Source organism: Choloepus didactylus, chromosome 1, assembly GCF_015220235.1.
Source record: "Choloepus didactylus isolate mChoDid1 chromosome 1, mChoDid1.pri, whole genome shotgun sequence".
Lineage (NCBI taxonomy): Eukaryota > Metazoa > Chordata > Mammalia > Pilosa > Megalonychidae > Choloepus > Choloepus didactylus.
In genome coordinates, this window is record NC_051307.1 from 172,137,266 (window position 1) to 172,159,775 (window position 22,510).

Sequence of the window (22,510 nt, forward strand, 5' to 3'; positions counted from 1 at the left end):
CCTGTTGTGATGATATTTAAGCCAGATTGTTGTTTTGAAGATAGATTATCTCCCTCTTCTTGGCAAGCTCTGTTTTTGGGAAAAAGTTGGAATAAAATGATCTCTGGTAAAGGACTGGCTTTTTATTTTCTCGGTGGGAATGCTTTCTTTCTAGCAGAGCCTCTGATTCACAGTTGAAAATTGGGCTGTCATACAGGCCGTATCTCTCAGTTTAGGAAGACAGATTTGAAGATAATATATATGTATACACTCAGTCAATCCTCATTATTCACACATTATATGTTTGTGAAATTGCCTACTGGCTAAAATTTATTTATAAACCACCCCCCCCCCCCAATCAATATTTGTGGTGCTTTCACAGTCGTTCATAGACATGAACATAATGGTGAAAAATTTGAGTGGCCTGTGAAGTGCTGTCTGTGTTCCTAAGTGCAAGAAGGCTGGGATGTGCCTTATAGAGAAAATACACATCTTAGATAAACTTTGTTCAGTTACCAATTATGCTGGTGTTGGACACGGCTTCAATGTTAGGGAATCAGCACCTTATTTAATGAACTCGGATTACCTGCTTCCTCCCTCCAAAATGATTTATGATTAAACTCAAATTTTTGTTCAGTGGTTTGTTTAAATGTTGCTCTAGGATTTTCTCAATGCAGTGGTACTGTTTCAAGAAGGGGTTAAATGGGGGCAGTCTCTAAAATCCTGGTGTAACAGAGAACTACCTAGGGAATCATTGTATGCAAATTTGAGGAGGAGGCAAAAGACAGTATTTTTAAAGAGAAACACATGTAAAATAAGGTTATCTATTGATCAGTTAAGGAAATGTTGTCACCAGAGGCTCACTGGAACTTAACCCTCTGTTCCTCCAAGGGGCAATAGTTCATTATTTGCTAATTCAGCTAATTCAGTATTTCCAGAGACTTTACAGAACATTAACTACTGCAAGTAACAAGAATCGACTATGTATATATTGTGTTGTGCTCTCTAATTTTTCCTTCACTGCTGATCTGTGGAGGGAAAACTTCCTAAGGTGAAGCTTCCTGCACTCTTGTATCCTGCCCTTGGTTGGGTTATAGAATTTTGTTGCTGAAGGGTCAGTGGTAACCTTGAGAGCCTTCCCATTTCCTCTCAACAATGCTGCATGGTGTTCTTAAACTGGAAGTTGATGGGTTGGCTCTATTTTCTGTACTCAATTTAACCTAAACGATATATAGCTCATACACATTCTCCATGGTTTGTGTACAATGTTGGGACCTTTTTAGTGTCTGTAGAGATTGTTTTATTTAAAATTTTTGTTACTTTAGTTCACATAATTGGCTGTTAGGAGGTTTTAAATAAACATGTTTGCTCCAACATTCTTCTTGTGAATCATCAAGAGGGCTTCAATTAAAACTTGTCAAAATTAAAAAAAAAATGGTTAAATTAAGTTTTAGTTATCAGGGCAAAAGAATTATCTTTTTTAGTACATTTTGTGCATACCGTAGTTCCCTCATTAACTGAGGTGTTGCTGTTTTGCATTCTCATCCTTAAGTAAATTCATTGTTATCCTTATAAATATCATTTTTTATGTCCCCATCATGCCCAAAAAAGGTTCACAAATTCTTAAAAATATTATAATTAGTTTTCTGTTGGTACGGGCCAAATGATGAGTTCAAATAGGATAAACATTTTTCCTATTGCTTATCTTTTTACCTGATAATGCATTTATTAACCAACTTACTATTACATTTAAGAAGTTACACATTATTGGAATTTCTTGGATAATAATCTATGCATGATTGTTTTAATTTTCCATTATTTCATGTTCATTACTTACTTTTCTGCCTTTATTCTATTCTAATTTTTCTTTGAGCTATTACTATTAGAATTAATTTTGAGATATTACCAGCCTAATGGTGACACAAAATACTCATACTGAAATAATATTCATCATAAATACCATTTTAAAATGACTTTTACAAAGAAATCATGCAATGAGATATTCTTACCTGTAAAATGTTTGAGAGGCCTGCATCTTAAATCTATAAGCATTAGAATTAAATATGGAAAGAATATCTGATATAAACAGAACTTCCAATTTGCAAATCAACATTTTAAACTGATAATGATACTTTGTAATTATTTGGGTGATTTGATTAAGGCAGGTAGACAAATTAGATCATTCAGGTTAAAAAGATCCACATTAGGGTAAATAATATCACAGATGAAATATCAGTTTAGGAGGACTGAATTCATCCTTCAGTTGTGGTAAGGCTGCTATTCATGTATTTCTTTTTTAGATGCTCTTTTCAGATGAAGGGACAGGGAATAAATCATTTGAAAAAGGCCACATGGTGCTATCATCTGAGCCAGAATAAGCCCTCATCACTGAGTATTGTTTAGCTACTTAGCTATTCTCCATTTTCTAAAGTTCACTGTCTGGAGATTTCATGAGACAGTGGCTTGATTTTAATGGATCATCCTCCAGTGGGCTAAAATATCCCACCCAGAAAATTTAGCCTTTGTGCATGTAATCAGCTGTGTTTCAGAACTCTTTTTTGCTCTAGAAAATGAGTTATCCTTTCTTTTATTTTAAAGATTTCATTTTCAAAGTGTAGAATGCTTAGGTCAGTAAGTCCTGCTTCTCTTCTTGTATTCTCTCTCTCAGTGAGTGACCTCATCCACCATACTGTTATACAGGTGAGCAGTACAGGAGTCCTCCTAGACATCTCTCACCTCTTGACTCCATGTTCAGAATTCATCATCAATCCTGCTCATTTTACCTTTCAAATGTCTTTTAAAGCCTTCAATTTTTTTTTTTTTTTTTTTGTCTTTATTGCCTCCACTTGCCTGGTCCTGGTTTCCATTATCTCTCACCTGAACTGTTGCAATAGACTCCTAACATGGTCTCCCTCCATCTCCTCTGGTCTACTTTCAAACTATCCTCCCTTCTCCATTCAGCATCTATGGTGATCTTTTAAAAATGTAAAAATGATTATCAGCCTGTGCTTAAATCACATCAATGGCTTTACCTGGGCTTTAGGGATAGGATCAAAATCTCTGACATGACCTCTAGGCCATGGATTGGCATGGTCTTCTCTCATCACTCACTCACCCTGTGCCTCCAGCCTACCAAACTTCTGGAGTACTGCAGCCATGCCTGCCTCCAACAGAGGGCCTTTCCAAATGTGGCTCCATTTTCCGGGGCTGTCACACATCTTTGCTTAATAAATCCCTGGGTGATTACTGAGGTCTTCAGAGAGGGGATGATTTCTGAGCAGGGATAGTAAAGATGAATGATGGGAAATCACTAAGATATAGCAGTGATGGAGGCATTGGATTAGACATTCTAGACATAGGTTACAGTGTGTACAAAAGTCTGGAGGAGTGAATCAAATTTTGTCAAAGATATAAAGGTAAAATCATAACCCTCTAACAAATGTAAAATGAACACATGAAAAGATTTTATTTAACTCATTAATGAGGGAGCCAATAAGATCATAAGTGAGTCAAAGGAGGATTTTAAAAAAAAGAACACATGCATATATAAGCAATCAGGAGTGGTGAAATGAATTTACAAATAGTAGCAAAACTGGCTAATATCCAAAGAACAACAATCAGCTGCATCTCCACTAGAAACAATTCATCTGCATTTCTATAGGCAAGAAACTTTTGCATTATAATCGGTTTTCTGTAACTCGCAGAGCTGTAAAATTACTGGAACACAGTGAAAGGTAGAGAATCTGAAAAGTTATGCTAGTCAGGGCACCTAGAAATCTTCTTTTTGCCCATCTTAAAGTCTTTCACAATTACTCCTGATTTATTTCATGTGAAAAGAAGTAAAAATAACATAGATTTTTTGAAGGATAACTTATGAAGGGAGGGGTGATGGAAAATAAAATGAGATTTTGACAGGCTAGCTCATGAAAGGACTTTTATGCTATTTGAAATATCTAGGATTTTATTCTGAAGGTGATAGAAGAAGCATTGAAGGGTTTAAATAGAAGGCTTTCTTTTGCATTTCATTATTAAAACAGCAATTTCTGCTTTGAGGGATATAATTCTGGTAAAGTTTTGTAGGTCAATTGTGACGGTCCCTTGAGTTCAGCATTTTTCCAAGGTAAATGGAGATTAGGTGGCTATTTGCAAGGGTGCTCACTATAGGAAGCACAGCAACACCCAATGTTCAAGACAATCCTTATTCTTAAAAAATTTCAACTTTGTTTCAGTTGTTTATTGCTGTATAGCAAATTACCCCTAAAACTTAGTGGTTTAAAACAGCAATAAACATTTATTATCTCTTGGTTTCTTTGGGTCAGGAATTCAGGAGTGGCTCAGCTTGGCTACTCTGGCTTAGGTTATCATGAGTCCAGATGTTGACAGGAGCTACACTCACCCCGGGCTTGACTGGAGTTCGAGGATACATTTCCAAGTTGGGTTACTCACAAGAGGGGCAAGTCATTTGTTGGCAGGAGGCCCCAGTTCTTGCCAATATGAGCTTTTCCAGAAGCTGCTTGAATTTCCTTGTGACATGGTGGCTGACTCCTCCCCCACTTGCCACCGAACAGAGCAATCTAAGATAGAAAGAGAGCCAGGTGGAAGCCATCTTTTTTATGACTTAGAATCAGAAGTGACATGGTGTCTCTTCTACCACATTCTATTCATTAGTAGTAAGTCACTAAGTTTGGTTCACATGCAAGAGGTGGAGAATTAGTCTCTACCTTTTGTGAGGAGGTGTTTCAATGAAATTTGCAGTCATATTTCAAATCTACCACACCTATGATTAACCTTAACTCATCCTCACCAATTGTTTAGATTACCATAGCTGTATCAAAACTGTGTGTATGCATACCTTTGGATTAATTTCTATTTGAGCAAAGAACACAGATTGTTGCTCCCATTCCGTGACCACTATGGGCTGACACAGTTATAGGTTGAATTTGTATTACTCTACCAACATATCCATATTGTATTTATATACATCAGTGCACAGGAATAGGCCACCCTCTTTTAATTTATAGAAGTGACAGGTTTATTTACATCAGGTTTACATTTAGAGTGCATGGAGGTTGTTAACAGCATTCACCCTGTGCACATCCCACTTGTAGAAAATCTATCAAATCCACAGATTCATCTTTTTTATTTCCTATTAAAGCTATTTCTGCCACGTAACTTGGAGTACACATCCCTGAAAGTTCATAAAATGAATATGCCTGGATTTAGATAGTTAGTTCCTCTGTCTTTCACTTAAGTAGATTTCATTTTGCTTAATTGTTGACATTTGGATGTAAATGTGTTCACTGCGGATCTGTGTGCATAGAACTTGTGCAATTTCACTTTTGATGTCTCCATGTTAACTTCACAGGTAAAGTGCCCTTTTGGAAAGAAATTACAGTTGTTTAGTATGCAGGGCTACTATAAGAACAGGGCATAGGAGTTACCTTCCACTTGCTCTTGGGGGAATATTGCCAGCCACTGTATCCATTGTCTTACATCTTGGGTTGGGCCCTGATGACAATTACCCATAAGCTTGTTGACAACAGTTTCCTGCTAAAAAACAGCCCTCTACCCCATATGCTTATTGTCACCTGAAAACATCCTTCATCTAACACTTCGGGATGTCCCTAATTATCTGAAAGGTTATGGCAAAATTCTCAAACTAGCCTCTAAAACAAAATTCTATCTTAATTCACTTTTATTAAAATATGCAGATGTAATAGTTAATTTCAGAAAAGGAGGACAGTAGAGGGAGTAGTTGTCTAGAAACAGAAAAAAGAATAAACCGTGGGGGATCAGGGCCTGAGAGAGTGAGGGATGGACAGAGTCTTTGAGAGCATTTAGATCCCAGGGCTTGGCTCCCTGGCTCTCTGATTTGTCTGTTGTGGCATTTTCTGAAAGGTGCCAAGAAATAGTTGTATGTCTCCAGTGTTAAAATCTGAGCAAGAAACTTTGTTTAACAGCTTTGTTTAATGTTGGTATATGGATCAGGTATAAAGTTTGATTGAATTCTGCAACATGATGGAAACGACGCTGAAATGTCCTTGACTTTCCATGTCTGGAGAAATGGGCAACTGTATAATGGAAATGAAATTGAACTCCCTGCATGTGTACTCACAAGCAAGCATGCTGTTGAGAAGTAATATTAGATGCAATCCATTTAATATGGATTTAATAAATAGGTACTAATGCAGGGATTTGAATTAAAAATGCATTTAACTTTGTATTTCAAAAGTTAAACCTTTTTATCAGAGATCCTTGTGTATTAATTTTGTCTGATGCTACATTCTGTTTCTTGAAAGGTTCTGAAGACCTGCAAACTACAATAAAACAAATTTCCTTTCTCTCTGAAATCCCCCCAAATAAGTTCTCAGTTAAGGGCCTTTTATTTTGCCACTGATTAAGGCATTTAGATATCCAAGTAATAAATTAGAGCTCATCGGTGACTTAGTTTGCCTGACTGCTAGTACAAATATCACAAACTGGTTTTGGTTTAACAACAAGAACTTATCAGCTCATGGTTTGGATGCTAGAAGTCCAAAAACCAAGGCATCAGCAAGTTGATGTTCCTTCCCAAAGTCTATTGTGTTCTGGTCTAGCTGCCGGCAATCCTTGGGGTTCCTTGGCTTTTATCTTTGCCTCCTGTCACATGGTATTGTCCTCTCCTTTCCAGTCTCTGTGACTTCTTGGTTCTCTTTAAAAGGCTTCCAGGATTCTGGATCCACCCTCATTCAGTTGGGCTACACCTAAACTAAAAATACATCTTCTAGAGGTACTATTTATAATGAGTTTGCAATCACAGGGATGTAGGTTAAGATTAAGAACATGTGTTTGTTGGCGGTACATAATTCAACCTACCACAATCAATTTATCTGAATAATCAAGACCTCCCAGGGATTTAAGGGAACAGGACTTAAAACACATCAACTTTCAGGTTTAATTTGCCAGTTTTCAAAAATAGTGATCTGGTTCCAAGTGTCCTCCAAATATGACCATTAGTGTTTTATTTTAACATCACATTATGGACTCAGGTTTGATCATCTTTGATACCATTCCATTTTCCTATTAGACAGATATATAATAATTATTATGATTACTCCATATCCACTTCTATGTCCTTAGAGTGACTGGGCTTGCCTGGCACAATTCAGATGGGTACCAATACACTCCCCTCCATGACTTTCTTGTAAATATCCTTTGACTAAGACTTGGTAAGCATCATGCCACAAACTGGGGATGGGGTAGAAGAGGCAGAAAGGCAGATGTACTGGTCTGTTGGCAAGTCAAAACTGCTTTCCAAGGAGCATGAAGAGAACATTTTAGGTTGATGGAAATGTTCTATACCTTGTTTGTGGGAAAGGTCACATGCGTTTGTCAAACTCATAGAACTGTACATTTTAAAAGTGAATTTTTTGTCTGTACATTATACCTAAGAGAAAATCAATTCTAACTTTGTTTTAATATATGTTTTTCCTCTTTATTTTATAGTTATTTGCAATGACATAATGAAAAATTATTAAAATGCCTGAATTTAGAAAAAAATTCATCCGTAACTCTGATTATGGGAATTGATCTCATAAGGTCATTTTCCCTTTTTATATATTGCTGAAAATTTGAATTAAGTGAGGCCCAGTGGGTTCCCAAACTTCGCTGCACATTAGAATTATCTGATATTCTGGTTTGCTAAAGCTGCTGATATGCAGAATACCAGAAATAGATTGGCTTTTATAAAGGGAATTTATTAGGTTACAAACTTATGGTTCTAAGGCCATAAAAGTGTCCAAACTAAAGTATCAACAAGTGAATACCTTTACTGAAGAAAGGCTGATGGTGTCTGGAACACCTCTGTCAGCTGGGGAGGCATGTGTCTGCTGGTCCTTTGCTCCTGGGTTCTGGTTTCAAAATGGCTTTCTCCAAAATGTCTCTGGGCTTCTGTTTCTCTTAGCTTCTCTCTCGCAGCCCCTGTGTGTACTTGCTTGTTCTCCCAGGGCATTTCTCTCTAAGCATCTGGGGGTCCTCTTTTAGCTTCTCTGGGGCAAACTCTGGGCTTCATCTCTTAATTTAGCATCTCCAAACATTCTTCTGTCTGCATCTCCCAGCATCTCCAAGTGTCTGGGTCTGTGTGGGCTCTCAGCTCTCTTAAGGATTCCAGTGAGCTAATTAAGATCAACCCTGAATGGGCAGGACCACAGAGCCATGGAAATAATCTAATCAAAGTTCTCACCCACAGTTGGATAGGTCTCATCTCCATAGAAACAACCTAATCAAAAGGTCTCATGCACAATAAGTCTGCATGCACGTGATTGAATTAAAAGAACATGGCCTTTTCTGGGTTGCATAACAGTTTCAAATGGGCAGACATAGGGAACTTTTAAAATCCTGATGCCTAGAGTTTCTGGGGGGTGAGAGCCAGGTATCAGTATTTTGAAAGATTTTCTGATGATTTCAATATGCAGCCAAGTTTGTGAACCACTGCTGTAGGGTCTTCATTGGTTCTCAAACTTGTATGCACATTGGAATCACCTGGGGAAGGGGGCACTTTTAAAGGTACTATGCCTGGGTTGCCACCTCTTCCAGTTAGGATTTAAGTGGTCAGGGTTCTGCCTAAGCATTGGAATTTTTCAGAACTCTCCAGGTGGTTCTAGTCTACAACCAAAGTTGAAAACCACTGCTTTTTATAGTGTGCCCCTCTGAGGCTGTGTAGAGCTTGCTATTCCTCTGCCATTTCTCTAGAACAGTGGTTCACAAAGTGTGGTCCCCAGACCAACAGCTTTAGTATTTCTGGAAATGTGTTCCCAGACCCCACCCTAAACCTATTGAATGGGAAACTCTGGGGATGGGGCCCAGCAATCTTTGTAACAACTTCTCTAGATGATTGTGATGCACCATAGAGTTTGAGAAGCACCACTCAGTAAGTTTTAGTGGCTATTTGCTCAGGGGCTGGAATCATGTTCTCTCACTGCTAAAACCTGGAGCATGCTGCCCTGTGGCTTTGCCCGTTCTAGCTGCTGGTCTCCAGGTCAGAGAGACTGGACAATTATTTTAACATTGTATTGACAGATTTGATTGCTCCTATAAGAGGTATTACAAAGGTGTGGAGCTCTAAGAAAGGCTTCCCCATGCAGACAGATTTATTTGAACAGACTTTGGAAAATATGAACAATGATATCTTTTGGATGGACCCAATTATACCATATTGCTATTAATGTGTCCTAGTTCTCTGTGATTCTGTTTTAGAACCTGTAGGTAATCCATTGCTGGGCTTGCTTTGATTGAAAAAAAAAAGGGGTGAATGCTCATCTTGAAAGAGAGCCACATTTGTAATAGAATGTCCAGAGACTTCAGCGATTCTTTATCACAATGTCCTCTATTTTAACATCGCCCTAATTTTAGATTTTATTGTGACAAGATTCCATAGAATGTTTGAAAAGACAATGTGCCCCAACTGTATTTTACCTGATTTAGAAAGACCTAAACATGTGCATCTTAGCAAACAGTACTATATAAAAGAGTTTTATTCTATGTATGGGCAGAATGGGAAATGGATCCAATTGCTTAAAATTTGTGTTGTGGGATGGTGATAGAAACCAATAACCTTGAAGTGGAGCTATATTATGCTTTGATAAAAATAGCCATGAAAGATAAGATTGACTAAATATAGACTCTTGGTAAATGCAGTGCTAATTAAAGATCAAAATTTGAGTATCTCCAATGTTTTAAGAATGACATTTCACCTCTCACCCTATCTTATGGCTATCCAAAATTTAATATTTAAAATATATAATTGACAGAATGAAGCAACAAAACATTTCTTAGATGTAGTCCCAGCCACCTTCTTAAGTTTGTAGATAAACCTTATTATTTGGACTTGAATTGCCTTAATACAATCCCATTTCTTTCTTTCTTTCTTTTTTTTTTTTCATCTTAATCCTATCTTCTTGTTTGGAGATCAGTAACAATAATTAAAGAATAAAAGATTTGAATGAGAGACTTCATTGAATGAGCTTATGATTAAAATGAGATTAAGTTTCTGAACTGTTACAATGATTCATTTTTTAAAAAAAAAGATCCTGAAAGGTTAGAGTATGAAATTTAAATCTCCATGCTCCAAGTAGTTTAATCTGAATATTATCTTTGAACAAATAAGAGAAACTAATGAACAATTAGATTACTTTGTTAAAATAAGTCTTTGATTTGAATGGCAGCTGAGATTAAGAAATGAAGTAGAATAGTTTGTGAAATCAGTGGTAGAATTGAGTTTAAGGACAGTGCATTTAAGTCAGAATGAGAATAAGAGTTTCTATTCTATTTGTTTCTTGAAAGTTTTCCAAACTAAATTGTGGGCTGTAATTTTCATAGAAATAATTGTAGCACCTTCAGAATACCTTCTCTCTAGGATTTGCAGTGCCAGCTGCAACTTTTGGAGGGCCTGTAGGAAAATTCTCCAGGGAGGCTCAGGGCCCTGGCATGGTGATGGAAATGTGACCATGTAAATAGCAAGTACAGATAATCTGACCCTTCTGGAATGCACAGAACTTAGCAGCCCAATTCTGTAAACATGGAGACCCGTTTAATTAGAACCGAAGGGATGTCGGTTCTTCTGTGGGAGCTAAAATAAGGAATGAAGTCAATTTATAGTCTGTACATTTGGGGATACAGATATTTGCTTAAATTTAACTTCAGGCTCACTTTTCCTTCAGCATGCGGACTGTGACTAAAGAATTTGGATTTTCACCCTTCCTTTGATGAGCCATAGATACTTAAAGTTATTACAAACAAGAAAGAGATATGTGTGTGAGGTGTGGATGTGTGTATGGGTACATCAACTATGCAGTTGAACGTTTGAAAGGATAGTGTGACAAAGAAGAGGATACTAGAGGAATTTGAGAAATGTGACTTTAATTTAATCTCTTGGAATGTAATGTAAATGAAATTTAGTTAAGGAGATACATTTTTAAAGAAAATTGTATTCATTTATTATACACTATTCCATCCCAGTCCTCGGGTTCTTTAATTTCAACTTTAAGTCTCTATCTTTCATAAAGATAAGCTCTGTGACTTGCTCAATTTTTGTACCCGTAAGTTGGTCAGATAATATTATGGCATATGAAATGACTCAGTACCACATGCAAAGAGCTATGCCTGCAGGAAGGAAGCAGTGTTTGTTGGTAGCCTGTTTTATATCTGTACTTCAAGAAAAGCCCACATTGCATTAACTCACTAAAAGATTAACTCTCTAAAAACAAGAGCTGCATTTCTGCCCTGTTTCCTGGTGAGATAATAAATTACATTTATAGAGTTGGGACTAGTTCCTTTGAAACACTTCTAACGTTTTTAGGTCCTAGTTTTTCATGATCTGTGTGGCTACCTTTTATTATGCCAGTATTTTGTGCCACTAATAATGTATAAATCTAGGCCAGAAAGGAAAACAAAACAAAAACAAAACAAATGAGGAAACACCCACAAAATAGAACTGAAGTTGTGTTGGAAAACAAAAGGGAGGAATACATGTCTTTGCATCATATTTGAGCCCCTGAAAAACTCTTTGTAATCTGTTTTTGGTTTTTCAAGTGGATGATTACATATGCATTAGTTATCTATTTCTATCTAACAGACTACCCTGAAACTTAGCAGGGTAAGTTAGAACAACAAACATTTCTTATGTCACTCACACAGTTTCTGGGGATCAGGAAGCAGGGAGTGGCTTGGCTGGGTGGTTCTGACTCAGTCTTTCATGAGGTTACAACTGAGATGTCTGTAGGTCTGAAGGGTCCACTGGTGCTGAGGCCTCAGTTCCTTGCCATGGGGCCTCCTATAGTGTCCTCAAAACACGGCTCTCCAAGAGAGAGCACAGTAGAACCCACAGTGCCTTTTATGATCTTACTTCAGGAGTCACACACCCTCCTTCCACAATATCCTCTCAGTTACACAGGTGAGCACTACTATAAGTGGAAGTGTGTGGATACCAGGAGATGGAGATCATTGAGGACCATCATGGAGGCTGGCTATCACAACATGCATTTCTGAAAGCCATGAAGAAAAATGAAACTAGGACTACCCTAAATTGTGGGTTTGGAATCTTGCAAAATACTAAAAAAAAAAAAACTGATTTCCTCTATTTAGGAAGCACATAATCCCATTATTTCAAATGTCGTGTTTAGACATTCTATTTTGGCTTTAAAAAAGAGAAGGAAAATGAGGATATGTGTGTAGCTGATAGGTTAAATCGTTTGAAGATCAGAGGGGAACTTACAAAATACTGCAGGTCAGGTATTGTACATCAGTCATCTCATTTATTCCTCAACAATTCTTTGAGATGAGTGGTTTTAGTCTCATTTCTCAGATTCAAGAAATTATGGTCCAGAGGAGTTAAATAATTTGCTCACTGTCACACAACTATTAATTCAAATCCAGGTGTGTCTGAGGTTAAAACTTGAGTTTCTTATTCCATTAGAAACTAAAGGACAGAATACTTAGGAGGGAGGGCACTGGTGCTTGCCATCTTCACTGGTGAATACAAAGCACCTTGTAGGTACATAGTAGGAGCCTGATAATTATTGCTGAATAAATGAAATTAACTAATTCCTGGCCATATTGAAATTATCACCTGAGACATGCAGATGCATTTTGATCCTCTGAGATGGCCCTTTAGATAAGCTCAAGGCTTTAGACCTAGCCGAATTACATCCCAAGATATTTTAAAAAGTCTCTAGCTATAACTCGATGGAATAATATATATAAACATGTCCAGCAGTGTCGCACATATTAGGCACTCTAAAATGGTTTTATTTCCCATTTTACAATTTTTAAATTTTGTTCAAATAAGTGCATATTCAAGAAAGCATGTAAACTTTCCAAAAAGTGAAAGATAGGAAATATCCTCATTTTTCCAAAAAGGGGAAAATTTGGATTGGGCAGACAGATAGTCAAGTTTGTCTGCAATTTCTGGCAAGATTGTAGAGTAGTTGCTTTTAGAAAACAGTATCCATTGGGAGCTGGCATAGGCATCCTGACAAGCTGACTCTGTCCTGGGATGCCTGCTTTTTCCAAATACCCTATATTTGCCTCCTCCAGCCTTTCTTCTTCCCAATTCTTTAACCTCTTCTGTATCCACTCTTTCCTTAGGTGATAATATTTAGTTTCATGAATTTAAATATCATATCTATAAACTGTTAACTCCCAAATTATGCTTCCTTGATCTCTCTTGAGCTCCAGACTCACCCACACAATTTCCTACTTGATATTTCTAGTTGGATGTCTAATAAAGCATCTCTAACTTAATATGGTCAAGCAGAACTTTTGATTTTCTGCCTAATCTTTCCCATCCTCAGTCTTCTGAATATCTGTCCAATACAATCAGTATTTATTAAGGGCTAACCATAGGCCAGGATCTGTTCTAAGCTTTTTATATATATTTATCATTTAATACATACAGCCATTATTTCCATTTTATAGAAGAGGAAACTGAAGTTCAGGAGTACAAAGATATTAAATAACTTTCCCCAAATCAACACAGGTAGTGAGTGGCAGAGCTGGCTCTAGAGTTAGTAATATTACTGGCTTCAATATACCATCTCTTAATGTATGTCTTTACCAATCATTTAGTTGCTTAAGTCCCAATCCCAGGTTCATCACTCATCACCCACATCCAATCCATCAGCATTTGCTGTCAGAATTATTGCCAAAGGTCCTACATCTCTCCTATCTGCTCTGCTATCACTCTAGTCCTGGTCACCCTGGCCTTTCAGCTGAATTAACACAATTGTCTCCACAACTGGTCTTTCTGATCTCTCTGCTTACCCTCCACATTTCCATCAGGTCATACTATTTCACTTTTAAATTCTTTCACTGGTCATCCAGTGGTACTTGGAACAAAACTCAAACTCCTTACAATGGCCTTCAGGTTCCTAAAGAGTCTCCCCTGCCTACCTGTCATCTTATTTTGTACGACTCTCTGCCTCATTCATTATCTCCAACCACATAATCCTTTTATCTGTTTTTTAAAATGTGACCAGCTAGCATCTGCCAAAGGGTCTCTGTGTGTGCTGTTCCTTCTGTTACAACACTCAGGCCTCAGATACTCATGGGGCGGATTATTGATTTCTTTAATATCTCAGTTAATGATGTCACCTCTTCCAAGAAGGCTTTCCTGATCACCCAGACTAAAGTAGCTCTCTTTAAACACTGCCCCAAGCTTTTATCACTCTTTGACATGGTCTTATTCATTTATTTCATTACTTGCTTATGATCTGTCTCCCTCCATAGAATATAAGCTATGTTAGGGCAAAGCTTTGTGCCTCTCAGTGCCTAGAACAGTAACTGGCACAAAAATAGGGATTAATTAAATATTTGTTAGAGTCATGAACTTTATTTCCTTTTAAAAATAGACTAAATAAGCTGGCATATCAGGAAACTAATGTAAGTAAAATATATAGAAATGAATTTGACAAAACTGCTGTCAATATCCTTGCATCCAAGCATAATGGATAGAGAATTGATGAATGAATTTGTTTTCACCTGCTGGTATAAGTTAGTATTTTCCTTAGCACTTTAATCAGTGAATTGACAGAAGAAATGTATGTCAAATTTTCAGATAAGACAAAGCTTTAGATTAAGATGCTCAGAATTTTAAAAGGTTGCAATAGGCAGGAAAATGGACAGACACTGTCAGGTATAAGATTGAATTAGTACAAATTTAAAATTATTGCTCTCAGTTTGAAAAAGCTGATGAAAGATCTGATAAAGCCCTATTCTGTAAGGAATGGTTCAGGAAACTGGAGATATTAAAGAGAAGATTTGGGAGATATGACAAGTTGTCTTTCTGTCTTTTAGGGCTGTCAGTGGAACAGGGATTAGATTCATTTTGTATAATCCCATAGCCTCAAATGAAACTAGGGTTTGGAAATTCCAGGGAAAGGTAGTCTTTGATAAGAAAGAATGGTCTAGCACAGTTGTTTACAGTGGGATGAACAGTTTCAGAGGTGCTGATCTACCTTGTTGACATATAAAACATTTAAATCTATCTAGGTGACCATCTGCCAGGTAGACTGATGGGAAGGTAAACTGCATGCTTTTTAAAGACCTTCACGTATCTCAGCTCTGGGAGTTTATGAAATCTAAGGACCAGGTTCTAGAAGCTTAGGGAAACCAAGGACCTGATACCAAAGATGAGAAAATCTGGCAAGGTCAATGATGGCAGGTTTGGCAAAGGCTAAATGCTCTGTCCACAAATTCTTTCATCAAAATAGAGGACAGCCTTAATGACTCACTTCTAATGAATAGAATGCACGCTTGCAAAGCTAGGTTAGAGGAGGTGATCTAGCTTCCACCTGGCTCTCTCTTGGGATGCTTGCTCTTGAAACTCAGCCTGGGTATCAGTCCAGAATTATACTTACTGAGTAACCTTGGTCAAGGCACTTACTGCTCCTGAATTTATCAGTGACCTTACAAAGCCACACGTAGGTGTTCCAGCCACTTCTTGAGCAAAAGTCCCAGCTGAGAACCAGCATCAACTTCCAGGCTTGTGAGTGAACCAACCTTCAGGTAGTTTTGTCCTGCAGCCTTTGAGTCACCCCAGCTGATGCGACATGGAGCAGAGATGAACTGTCTCCACTGAGCCCTGCCAAAACTGCAGGTTTGTAAGTGAAATAAGTGTTGGCATTGTTTTAAGCCACTAAGTTTTGGGTGGTTTATTAAATAGCATTAGATAATTATTACCATTTGACCATTGATTGCAGAATCCCACAAAGTGGAATCTTATAAATTTAGGGAGAAGTAACTTCTTCTAACCACCTCTGGGGCTTTTTAAAGTACCCAGGAGGGTCTTCCTACATGGAGTTCATATCTAGGTGGGATTTACTAGGTCAGGACATGGACCATTAAAACTGGCCACAAATGGTCTCTATGGTGCTTGTGAAGCCCCAAGAGTGTGCCCTCAGAAGGAAAGAGTCTATCTATCTGGAGATGAAGGTATCTGTCTTAGTTTGGGAAGCAGGAGTGAGGAAGTGGGGAGAGTTAGACAGGAAAGGAGGAAAATCTAATATAAGGGGACTGTTATCAAGGTTATTGCTATAGGCAACAAGGACATGATTCTTCTGAGACCTCCTGAGAAGCGTAACTTTCAGGGAAGTCCTGCTGAAGGACAGAGGTTAGGGGAACTTCTCAACCTGCCTCATTTCCCCTGAAGTTGAGGGTTGCCCTGAGAACACACTTTGGGACTGTGCTTGCACATGGGCTAAGCAGGCTTCTATGGCATAAAAAATGGCCTTTTGGAAGAAAATAAAAAAGATGAGCAACATGTGCTTTATATTAGTCAGGTTCTCTAGGAAACAGAACTGACAGGAGATATCTGTAAATATTACAAGATTTTATAAAATTGTCTCACAAAACTGTGGGGATATACAAGTTCATATTCCTAGGGCAGGCTGCAAGCTGGGAACTCCGATGAAGGTTTTGATGAATTCCCCAGGAGAGAACTGGCTGGCTACAGTAGAGATGAAAATGCTGTCTTCTCACTGCTTGAAGTCATCACTTCTTTGAAAGTCTTCACCTGACTGGATGAAATGTGTCTCATTGCTGAAGGCAGTCTTCTCAGTTGATTGTAAATGTACTCAGCCATAGATGCAATCAACTAACTGATGATTTAAGTCCACAAAATGTCCTTACAGTAACAGTAAGGCCAGTGCTTGCTTGACTGAACAACTGGGCACCCTTACCTGGCCAAGTTGACACATGAGCCTAATCATCACACTCTTGATGTGGGAAACTGTCTTCCTGAGGAGAGTCTGAGCTCATGTGGATTTCAGCAGATACCTGAGAGGATGTGCTGTGGGACACCAGAGAGTTCTGCCACAAAATCCAAATAGGAAAGTTTGTATAGGAATTTGAGGCAAAAGGTCTGGGTTTCAATCTATAAGTATACTTACTTGAGTGATCTTGGCCAAGGCATTTAATTTTCCCAGATCTGAAAAATGAGAATAATATTACCAGGTGACATTTGAGTGGGAGGTACAGAACAGAGGACAGCATGTCACTAGGAGAGAGGAATTGGCTGACTGCTGAGTGACCCCAGGAGAAGCATTTACCATGTGAATTCTCTGTAAACTATGGGGAATAGGATTTCTACATCCTGAAAGTGGAATCCTGGTCAAGGTGAGATTTGTTAACAAATTCATGAAGACTGATCTATAAACCAGGATGGAAATGTTTTAATTTAGAATGAGAAAAGTGAAGGTCACTGGAACTGGACAGTGGTATTCTTTGGCTAGGGCATTATGGATTTTGTGGATAGCTAGTTTGGAAGTTAAAGCAAAGTCACAATGTTAAGTGCAAATAGGTTCCAAATAAAGGTAGCTGGTTACATGGTTTGAATTTTGGAGTGGTAGGGTAACGATAGACTAATGTCTCCTTTTCTAAAACAGGGATACCCCTCTCCCTTGAAGAGGCAAATGCCATCATCAGCTTCTCTGATTTGTCCAGTGACCTTCATTTACAAATGACCCAGTCTTTGATATATGTCTTCAAACTTACTTTATGCATGCCTAGGATTTAATTGACTACTGTAAATTTGCATATCTCTATGCTATGCATTCTACTGATTTTGCAGTGTAACTCTCAGAAAACAACTTTTTATTTCTTTTATTATTGTTATTTTTATTACCCACCTCTTCAGGGTGCAACTCACCAACTACACTGCCTGACAGGGTTATTGTTGTTGAGTTTAAATGACATTGTTAAACTGAAAAACTTACTCCTCTTGCTATTAGATTATGGGTCCCAGTAGGCAGAAATGGACTCTGGCAAGCGGAGGAGAGAAAACTGTTTTTTAAAATCTGATTTGTTGAAGAGTTAAATGACTTTTGTAATCATGAATAGATGAGCTTGTGTTTTTATAGTTTAAAATAAAACTAATTTTATTAGCCAAATGCTGTGCTTAAAGCTAGACTACTGTTGATCAAATTAGAAACTGATCTCAAAAGCATTGTTTAGAATTTTTTTAGAAATTGTTCAGTCTATTAAAGACTTAAACAAAACATTTATCAGTTCAGGCTTGTTGTATATCAAAGAGTAAGAATTTTAAAAAGCTACATGTAAAATAAAATAGCACTACCCTAGAAATTGGTAGGCTTAAGTACTTGCCTTGCTTTACCTGCTAAAATGTTGTGTGACTTTGGCCAATTAACTTCTCTGGATTCAAGTTTCCTCAACTATAAGGCAAGAGATTAGATTAGTCAATTCTATGTGATTTCAGTTCTAAAACTTCTTGTTGCACATAAGTAGGGGTGGGAGTAAGAGGAGTCAGATAACTTTTAAAAATGTGACTGTTTTGGAGGGAAGTGAGGATGGGAATGCCTTCAACTGTTGTGAAAGGGAAACCACTAACTCACTAACCTGTATTCCAGGAAATTGAAATCCTAATATTTTCAATTTTCTGCCACTAAAGTATTGAGCAATATTTGAGGAAAAGTCCATGGAAAGCCCCATATTAGGGTGACAAACCATGCAAATTTGCCTAGGACTGGGAGGTTTCCTGGGATATGGGGCTTTTAGTACTAAAAATGGGGAAAGTTCTGGAAAACAGGAACAAGTTGGTCACTGTCTTCCCAATATGCAATTTACGTAATTTCAGTAGGGCTCCAAGCTGCCTCCAGTATTGATGGGAACCAAGTGATAGAAATAGTTGCAGCTTATATACTTTAAGTCATTCAAATGGTGCTTCTAAAAGGCACAATGTTTAAATGAGTAATAACTTTTTAAAGTCATAGGCTAGGGAATGTGCAGAAAGAAAGACCAAAAGATAAGAAGACAGAAACAAGCTTTTCCCCAATGTTACATGTTCATTTATGTGTTTGTTCCTGTCTTCAGTATTACTGAGTACCTTCTTTGTATGAAGCACAGTCCTAGTTTCTGGGAATTAAAACAAACAAAAAATAAACAAAAACAAATAAAAGAACAGAAACACTTTTCTCATGAAATTTTTGTATTAATCTACCTTGTTATTAAACTTGTCTTCTCATTCCTCCTCCCAAATTCTGTCCTTTAAGCACCTCCTGCGTCTTTGTTCTGAGCCCAGGACCTAGTATCTGGTATGCAGTCAACAAATGTTTGTGGAATTGAATTTCTATTCTCCACCTTGTTCTTTCTGCTTTTTTTTTTTTTTTTAACCTATTTTCCCATTTTCTCTCAAAGGATTCCACTAATATTTTCTTTCTACGACTCCAGGCACTTGGCAAACATTTTCTGAGCTCTTTACAGCCTGTCTCTGAAAGAGAAGGAAGTATCCTGATAGCAATTGTACTCATCACTGGCTTTGGTCTCTCTTGGTTTCCTTATATCCTATTACTGAGAGTTCATTTGAGCTTCTACAGCAGGTCAAGACACAGTTTAATAGTTCTCATGGCTCATTTTGGGCATCTGCAGGGCAGTAGTCTCAGGAAATATGTGGACTTCAAGGGTACTTATTGGAGACAAATTTGGACCACAGCAAACAGCACAGCAAATAAGCCAAGTGTGGGCTTCATGTTCCACAGCACAGGGCTTCTGAAGGTCTCCCGAGGACACAGCCAGGAAGAACCACCTGGAGTTGTAATTTTCCAGTCCTTCTGGAGATTTATGTGAGGTCATTGCTGTTGATTCTGATTTGGAGTTTGGCAGGAGGAAGGGCTCTTGGGATTTAACTCTGTCTGAGTGTCACTACATTGAAAATAGGACAAAATAGTAAGACATTTATGACAAGGCTATTTGCTCCTTGCATGATGTCTGGAATTGAAAAGCTAAAAATATTACTGAGTTAAAAAAATAACCCTAATTAATTCTTTTCACATTCCAGTGAGATAGATGATGGTTGTGTTAATTTTTTATATATAAAACACAACTGAAGCCCTCAGTTATTGAGGGTCACACATCGAATTAACAACAGCAATACACTCACGCAGACATCTAGTATAACTGTCACAAAACATTTCTCAGTCTTAGCAGATTGTGCACATTTGAAACTATCTGTTGGACTTTTCTCAGATTATAGGGTTATGAACCATAAACTAGGAGCACTGTTTTATCAAATTTACTTATCATCGATCAGTGTGACCTGATTTTGCATGGTTAATAGTCCTTAAGTTTAGATCAGTCTAAATGATTACCCTCATTTAGGCAGGCCATTTGGATAGGTGTGCATTTCTAAGGTTGGGTAAACTGCTGCATGTAGGCAGGAAATGTCCTTAAACTTGGAAACAGCAATTGGAAAACTAATTATCTTTTTAGCAAAGTAATAAAAACAGCCAGTCCTCTAGGGGGTGTGTGGGTGTGGGTTTGCATGCATGCATGTGGGCCTATACACGTGCATATATTTTCGAATGTCTGTGTTTTATATCCTAAATTTTATTATGGGTCATCAGCAACTCTTAAAAAGAAAAAAGGAACTATAGGAACTTGGTAAGAAAGATGCAGTAGGAAGCATTTAGCCAAGATAATAATTCTGTCTAGCAACTACCTTGGAGATATGCACACTTAGAAGTCAGTCTGTCTGTCTATCTATCATCTATATCTGTCTGTCTATCTATCAATCTGTCATCTATATTAATACATTTGTATGGTCCAAAAAAAAATGCTCATTCTTAGTAGTCATCCTCATAATTTTTGTTTCTCATCTGCTGAGACCCTTCAGCCATAGGTTAACTACGTCTCTTAATTTCTTACCTATCTAGACTTCTAAAGTTTTAAAAAAATATATAAAAGTCAATTAAAATATAGTTTCATTTCTCCTCCCTTCTACACGAAAGCTAACATATTTTAGACCTCTTCTATAGCTTGCTTTCTTTATCCAACAAAATATCTTGTTGATCTTTCCTTAGCAACATTTAGGGAGCTTCCTCAAGTTTACCTCCAACTTTATGGTACTTCATTATCTAGATCAGTGTTTTTCAAAATTTAGCTGCATCAGAATCACCTGGAGGGCTTGTGAAAACACAGATTGTTGAGCTCTATCCTTAAGTCTCTGATTCACTGGGTGGTGTCTGAGAGTTTTCATTTCTAATAAGTTCCCAGGAGATGCTGATGCTACTTGTCTGGGGACCACACTTTGCCAACTACTGCTCTAGAGATGTTGCATAATATATTTAGTCTATTGATAGACAACAGGGATTTTTACAACCTCTTTCTATTACAACTCTGCAGCAATGAGTATTCTTGTTCATCTACCATTTCAAACACGTGTAGGTATTTCTGCAGGAAGAATTTCTAAAAGTGGAGTTTTGGGGTCAAAGGATATACACATTTTTAATTTTGATATATAATTCCACAACATTGAGGTTTCCGATTTATATTTCTACCAGCAATATATGAAAGTGCCTGTTACACCATGCCAAGAGAGTCTATTATAAAACTTCTGTTTTTTCCCCATTCTGATAGGTGAAAATGGTTTAATTTGCATTTCTGTTTTCATATTATTAAGGGCCTTTTCTAGTTCTTTTTTGAGATGTACTCTCTGGAGTAAGTTATTCAATCATGCTAGAGCTCATTTTCTTTATCTGTAAAATGGGTATGTCGGTAATTCTTAGGAATTAGTCAGACCAAACTGCTCTAACCCTGTGACTTTATTTTTGATTCTAAATCACCAGTTCAAATCTACATCATTCCCTGCCCACTTTCATTCATTTGTTCATTTATTTATTCATCAAATAATTATTAAGCACCTACAATAGGCTCAAGTACTGGGGATAAAGAGGTAAAAACGTTTTCTTCAAGGAATTCATTGTCTAGTAGGAGAGACCAACATGCTTCCTACAAGCTCAAGAGTTACACCAGGAAAGCAAAATCTACTCTCCTGGGGGAATCAGCAATGCTTCATGCAGAAGGTGGCTTTGAGCTGACACTTAATGGTGAGGAGGAGTTTGCCAGATGGATGAGGTGAGGGAGGGTGCCCCAAGAAGGTATAGCCTATGCAAAATCAAAGAGGCCTGAGAGATATGGGTATTCAGGGAACTATGGAAATGTTAACACTTAAAAGAGCTGTGATGAGAGAAGGGTCACTCTGATTTTGAAGTTCACATTTGGTGTGGGAGAAGGACCCCAGTCCTTTCAAATTGGCTCATTCCAAATCCCAGACTACTATATGAATGTTTCCCTCATATTTTTGGTAGCCAATTTCCTCCCTATTAGTTCTCTCATCGAGTCCTCTTTTGACCATGGCATTTGTGGTTTGGACTCAAATGGAGATTTATTTTGGGCCTTGCTGAATGAACTTGCCAATTTAATGTTCTCTCTGCAGCCACGTAATTCTTAATGAGAAAGTCAGAGGTTAATAGAAAAATAACATAGACGGAATATGTCTTGTGCTGTAACTTTAAGAGTGTAGTTTTCAAGGACTATTTGTAGAGGAGAGAAAATACTCAAAATATATTTTAGAGTAAAGACAGACAGGATGCAGAGCATCTAAAGATATAACAAGGGTTGTTTCTGTTACTTTTCATCTATCTGTCTGTCTGTCTATCTATCTATCTATCTATCTATCTATCTAATCTATCCATCCATCTGTTCT